This window comes from Trichosurus vulpecula, chromosome 1 (genome assembly GCF_011100635.1).
Source record: "Trichosurus vulpecula isolate mTriVul1 chromosome 1, mTriVul1.pri, whole genome shotgun sequence".
NCBI classification, from domain to species: Eukaryota; Metazoa; Chordata; class Mammalia; order Diprotodontia; family Phalangeridae; genus Trichosurus; species Trichosurus vulpecula.
In genome coordinates this window covers 452,643,894-452,651,188 of record NC_050573.1, presented here as the reverse complement: position 1 = coordinate 452,651,188, position 7,295 = coordinate 452,643,894, and the positions used below count along the sequence as shown (strand labels likewise).

At 35.2% G+C, this 7,295-nt stretch overlaps 1 pseudogene; it reads left to right on the top strand.

The window, feature by feature from the left end:
• Positions 1-5,052: 5,052 nt before the first annotated feature.
• Positions 5,053-6,667, top strand: LOC118834985 (annotated as a pseudogene).
• The last annotated feature ends 628 nt before the right edge of the window (positions 6,668-7,295 follow it).

Sequence of the window (7,295 nt, the reverse complement as noted above, 5' to 3'; positions counted from 1 at the left end):
TAAAAATTATATTTAATAAAGGACCAAGGAAAAATAGATTAAAAACTAACTGGAGATTATACAACCTAATTTTAAACACTAAGTGGGTTAAAGGACAAATCATAGAAATAATAAATTTCATTAAAGAGAATGATAAAAAGACAACATATCAAAACCTATGGGGTACAGCAAAAGCAGTGATTAGAGGGAAATGTATATCTCTAAATGCTTACATCAATAAAATAAAAAGCAGATTAATGAGTTGAGTATGCAGTTAAAAACTATAAAAAGAACAAATGAAAAATCACCAATTAAACACTAAATTTGGAAATACTAAAAATTAAAAGTGAGCTTAATAAAATGGAGAGTAAAAAAAATTGAATTAATAAATAAAACTAGTAGTTGGTTTTATAAAAAAACAAATAAAATAGATAAACTGTTTGTTAATTTGATTGAGAGAAGAAAACCAAATCACTAGTATCAAAAATAGAAAGAGTGAATATATCACAAATGAAGAAGAAATTAAAGCAATTATAAGGAATTATTTTGCCCAATTATATGCCAATAAATTTAACAATTTAAGTGAAATGGAAGAATATTTACAAAAATACAAATTATATAGATTAGGAGAAAAGCAAATAAAATATTTAAATACATCTATTTTAGAAAAGGAAATTGAGCAGGCCATGAATGAGCACTAATTCATTTTTCGTGAAATTGTGAACTGATCCAACAATTTTGGAGAGCAATCTGGAATTATGCTCAGAGAGTTTTTAAACTACCTATATCCTTTGACCGTGCAATATCAGTGCTAGGTCTATTTCCAAAAATGATCAGGGAAAAAAGAAAAGAATATTTATGCTCTAAAGTATTTATAGAAGCTCTCTTTGTGGTGGCATGAAACTGGAAATTGCAGGGATGCCCATCAATTAGGGAATGGCTGAACAATTTGTGGCATATGATTGTGATGGAATAATACTGTGCTGTAAGAAATGATGAACTCAATGATCTTGGAAAAAACATGGAAAGAGTTTCACGAAATAATAAAGAGCAAAATGAGCACAACCAAGAGAACAACATGTATAGTAATGTATTGGTAATTAAGGTGGGACTTTTTTTTACTGTTTTCTCTTTTGGAGTACTGAGGTACTCAAGTGACTTTGATGAGTCTGGCTTTGTTTCTTTGATTGAATCAAGAGCCCTTGATCTGCTTAAGAAACAAGAAAGCCTAGTTGACAGAGGTTTGAGTTGCAGGGTTGTGATGCCCTTTGACCCTGAATAGGGTATATAGACTCAGGGGTTACTGTTTTGTTTGGAGCTCTCACTCACTGGAAGAGTGTTAGTGTGAAGACTCTGGGTAGTTGCTGGAGCCCCCTGGTTTTGAAGAAAACCTGGCTGTTGGTGCTTCTCTTTTTGGTAACTATGTTATGTGTTGTCTTGATCAAGCAAAGCCTGTCTGTTGAATTGTGTTATTTGTTCTGTTGATATTTTCTGTTTGTAATTTCTCTTAGTATTTGCTCTAAAGTGCAGGCTGCTGGCTTTTCCTCCTGAACTAAGTGAATAACATATGTATGTCTGATTAAAGTGAGATTGTTAACCCCTTAAAGTTGTTTTCCTTAGTAAAGCAGATCAAAGAACCTGTGCTGGCAGCTCTTGTTGCTGGTCTTGTTGGGTCTTATATATCAGCAGTAGCAGCAAGCCACATTGTTGTTACAAATACTAACGATGTTTTCTTAAGAAGGACTTTAAGATTTTTGGCTATTATGTATACCCAAATTAACTATAAAGGACATATGAAGAAAGATGTTATTGGTATACAGAAAAGAACTGATGAATTGAAATATGAATAGAATAATTTTACACATACATACATACATGCATAAATACATACATACGTGTGTGTATGTGTGTGTGTCTGTGCCTGCGCCTGTCTCTGCGTGTGTCTTATGGTAGCTATCTTTAGGGCAGGGGTGGTATAGGGAAGAAAAAAAAAGAAATTTACATGATAATTTTGTTATATATTTTAAAGGAGAAGCAAGTTGTGCATAGTAGACTTGCAGTTTCATATGCATCTTTTTATTGGACTATGTTATGAAAATGCTTTCTTTATTCCATAAATTAAAAATAAAACACATTTTAAAAAACACAATGGGATTTTTAAAATCCCATTTTTCTAGAGCTATATTTAAAAAAAAAACATAAATTGTGCAGGATAAAAAGTAAATTGTCTCAACTTTTTGAAAAAAAGAATAGATGAATCAAAACAAGAACAAGAAGAAATAGCAAAATTCCTAAATTCTGCTAGAATTGGCAGGTTGGGTCCACAGAAAGCAACTACTTCTACTCTCAGAAAACATGGTAAAGACAGCTAATAGAAAACCTACTCCTAAGGACGTGGCTCTCTCTTTCCCACAGACACACAATGTCTATGTTGGGGGTAAGCTTAAACTTAGACCATAATAGTAGTGAGGAACATTTGTAAGAAACATGTGTGACAAGGCTTAACTCTCATCACCTGCTCTAGAAGAACTTCTCTGTGTGTATTGACCTCATGCAAAACCCTAGTTGTTGTTATTTGTTCTTCATTCCTGAAAAGAACAAATGACATCAAGAGGGTGATGTCTTGTGCGTGAATTGCGTTTGAGTGAAGGAGAAGTGTGCAAAGTTTTCAGCCTCATTTTCTCCTCCAGAGTCATAGAAATCTAAAAGCAACACAAAGGTCAAGACAGTAGGCAATAGCCCAGGATGCAGTGGTACTGCTAGACCACTAACCATCACTTTTTTTTGTCCATTGATTCCCTTGACATTTTTGATGTTTTGTTCTTCCAGATGAATTTTGTTATTGTTTTTTCTCGTTCTATAAAATAGTTCTTTTGTAGCTTGATTGGCATGGGATGAATAAGTAAATTAACTTACTGTAACAACAATGCTGCTTGCAGCTGTTGTGGAGTATAAGGTAAATAACACCAGCATACAGGAGGACTGTGAGCACAAGTTCTTTGATCTGCTTTTCTAAGGAAAGCAACTTTAAGGGGTTTACAATCTCACTTTAAATATTAGTGCTGAGAAGTACTCCAAGAGAAAAAAGCATCAAAAAGTCCTACTTTGTTTGCCATTATACTTACATAGAATTGACATTTTTATTATATTGGATAGGCCTACTCATGAAGAGTTAATATTTCTCCAGTCGTTTAGCACTGTTTTATTTGTGCTAAAAATATTTTGCGACAGTTTTCATATAGTCCCTGGGTTTGTCTTCCCGGTTGAAGTTTTAAAGTATAAAAGTTCAGTTTAATGGGAAAAAAAGACAATTTTCTAATAAATAGAGCCATTTCAATGTTAAACAATCTACCTTGAAAAGTAGTATATTTCTCCTTTCTAGAGGTACTGAAGCAAAAAAGAATGCACTTTTGCCCACCTTGCAAAAGTTATCAGGTATTTTGTAGCGTGGAATCTTTCGCAGGTAAAGGTTGGAAAAAAGAGCCTTTGAAATTTGCCTTCAATCTAATATTCTGTATGTACAGATTTAATGACTTATAAAGATATAGAAATTCCTACAGGCACACTGGCACCCAAACCCTCCTCCCCCAAAAACATATGTGTGCATATATATGCATATATATATATATATATTTATATACATACATACATACATACATATATGGAGAGAAAGAGAGAGAGAGAGAGAGAGAGAGAGAGAGAGATAAAGATACTATAGATATGGACTGACTCCATTAAAATGTAAATATATTATGAAAGAAGAGTTCCTTTCTAGTAACATGATGTTGGGGTGGTGGTACAAGGGGAATAGGGGAAGTATATTCAAGTCCACTACCAGTAAAAATGTTAATATACTAAACTTGCCTAAAGTGCTCCATATCTGAGGGTTTATACAAAAAACAAACAAAACAAAAAACCTTCTTAAAAGCACTGAAATTATAATGGTAGAAGTTATTTGGTTACATATGTGCTATGGTGTGTATTTATTTATGCTCACTAACACCTTAGGAAGTATTAGTTTATCAGAATATCTATTGTCACCTAGCTTAGATATGAATTTTAATTTTCTTAGGGATTTGGATATAGAACAATAATTGTTTGATAACTAGCTAGATATAGAGTAAGTAGAGAGTCTAAGAAGAACAAAAAAAGGAGGTCTGAATAAAGAGGCATTAAGGGTGTGAGTACAGGTAAAATGCCACAGAAGAGGGTGTGTCTAGGGAGGGACATGGGAACAATGGGAAGGAGGAAAGAAAGGGAGCAATAATTAATGCTGATTATTTGCCAGAAGCTATGCTAAACACTTTCTAAATGTTATCTCATTTTATCTTTGTAACAGCCTTGTGATGGAGGAGTTATTATCATCTCCATTTTACAATTGAGGAAACCAAGGCAGACAGCAATTAATTGACTTTCACAGGATCACACAGCTGGTAAGTGGCTGAGTCTGGATTTGCACTCAAGTCTTCTTCACCCCAAGCCCATTCATTGCATCACCTAACTGCCTGAGTATTGAATAGGAAAAAGAAAGAAAGAAAGTTTACAGGAACTATAGAAAGGGAGAAAAAAATGCATGGAAGACCAATTTCTACCTCAGAATTTTGTATAGTAACAGCTCTGATAGGAAGAACTCTCTATCCATTTGTTCACCCTTTGGTAAAATGGTTCCAAGGAGCCTGGAGTAGAACATATTAACATTGGAAAAACACTTTGTTATGCATTTAGGGGACTGAATTTTCCCAGGGCCAATTTTTCAACCCATTTTGTTCTGAAAGGAGAATTCCTAGACAAGCCATCTGCCAGGTCTCCATTGTAGTAGCTATACAGAACTGGAAACTCTGCTGAGCTAAAATTGACTTAATGACAGCTAGGCTATTTCAAACTCTTCTTAAGAATGAACAAAATCACTCTGAGCCTTATCTGCAGTCCAGGATGCCTCCAGTGGTACCAGGTCCAAGGGCCCCAGGCTGGGTTTCTATGCCAATCAAGGTCTGTATGAGGGGACTTAGAGTCTCAGGGCTGGGAGCTATGTGGTAGGATGGCTGTGGCAGAGGCCTGCACTCCTGAAGATCAGGAGAAACCACTAAGAAAAGAAGAATGCAGAAATCTGAGAGTCATGGAAGCCTACAGATGAGAAGCAGAATGACAGGGACCTATGAACAAACAACATCATCAGATTGTAAAATAAAACATAGATCTGTAGCAAATGAAAACAAATCATTACCCTCTAACAGTTCTCCAGATTTTATAAAGAAACCTCATCCTCAGCCAAGTGATAAACTTAATCGTAAAACTATTGACCCGTTTAGTAATCGACCATATGCTCCTTCTGCTTTTGCTGCTATTTACTCCAAAGGAGGGATTCCTTGCAGGTTGGTAAAATACAGTGGGACTGTCTTCCTGAAACTCTTCTATTTGATCCTCTTCTTATGACTTTAGCAGAGGGTCTAAGATGGACTAAAAATCCACATACATTCGTATCAAAAGAAGGTTTTAAATAATTATTTTTGGTTGAAGGTGCTACTGAAAAAACTGTGCCCTTGCTACCTAGACCTAGACTGTCTTGAAGGCAGCTCTGAACCATTCAGGTGGTTAAGTGTTTGGAAGGGCATTGAATGCTTTAGTACAGTTGAGTGGTGTTGTTGGGCCTTCTTTAAATGATCATTTGAAACATTTAATTATAAGTCTTTCCAAGTGTATCAGTTAAGGCAAGATTCATGACCCTGAGGATGACCATGAATATGCCTGTATGGTTTGGAATTGAGAAGTATGAAAAACTTTCTGGGTAGAAGGCAGAGGAAGGATAACATTAATTTAGACAACACAGTATCAAATACCAAGACCAATCACTCCAATTTGATTAAGCATTAATTATATTCCAAAACCAGTAAGCCCACCTCAATGTAGCAACAAGGAAATTATAACACAGTATTATAGAAAGGAACCAAGTCACCCTGCAACCTTCCCCCCTCCTAGGGCCTTCCCATAAACAATCACAAACCCTAACTGTCTGCTTGCCTGCTCCCTCTCCTGCAGTTCTGAAAGCCCTTGCAGTTCTCAGAGTCCTTGCAGTCTCCTGGGTTCTCTGGATTCTCATTTCTCCAATCTCTTGATGCTGTAGATTCTCAGCTCTTTGATCTCCATAACTCTCTGGTCTACACTTTCTGCTCTGCAGTCTCTCTTGACACTGGCTCTCTCTCAATATCTGCTTTCTTAAAGTCTGCTCTTCAACTTCCTCTTGATGCCTGTTACCTCAATTCTACTTCTCTCACACTCTGGACTCTCCTTATATAGTATTCTAGCTGGCATCTGATTGGCTAGAACTCGGGTCTCTGATTGGCGGAATTCATGGACATCTGATTAGCTAGAACTCAATGCACATACAATAAGCTCTGTTCTTATCACCTCTCCTTAGGACCCTTAGGGCTTCACACCTCTCATGACCTAATTAGCAAAAGGATGTGGGCCTGGGTCTTCTCACCTAGTAAGTAGAGGGTATAAGTAAAGGCCCTATTAAATGGGCAGTGAAGATCTTTAATTACATTAACACCACACCAAGAGACTAATGAATAAGAATTTCAAAGAGCCAACCACCACTGCTTTACAAAAACTAGAACAACATGGTGGAAGTGGCAGCCTTACAATTACCAAAGCTAAAATTCCAACCTATTGATCCATCTGCTCTTAAATCAAAGGAACAATAAAACCATTTGACTAAGTGGTAAGAGATGTCAGAAGTTTGTGTTGAACATTGTGGGATCCCTTATGAACATGTTTCTTTTTTTTTTTTAATTACAGCTATGGATTTTATTTACATGATAAAAATTAATACATAAAATTAATTCCACTGGGGGGAAAAGGACAAACAAAATCTGTGCTTTTAGCATAGGATTAAATTCAAATATGGATTCCATTTATTAAGATACCCCAGAGGACACCAAATCTCCTATTATAGATTTCGGGCCATTTACTTAGGATTGGAAAGAGTTGGTCTAAAGATGCTATTTCAGTGATGTTTAGCCCAGGTCATTTACATATATGTATGCATATTTATATATGTATATATAATATTTTATGTATATAATATAACAATATATTTTATATTATTTATTATATATATAACATAGTTACACATTCAATACAAAAAAGGAGGTACATTCATATACAATTGAAATATATTATTAAAATTTGTATACTATGGGTTGCATTTACTCCAAAATATCAAAGCATGGAAATTTAAAAAAAAAAGAAAAGAGGGCACAAACATGTTTGTATAAATAAGTTGCGCTGCACTATTGCTTTCTGAAGCAAATGAA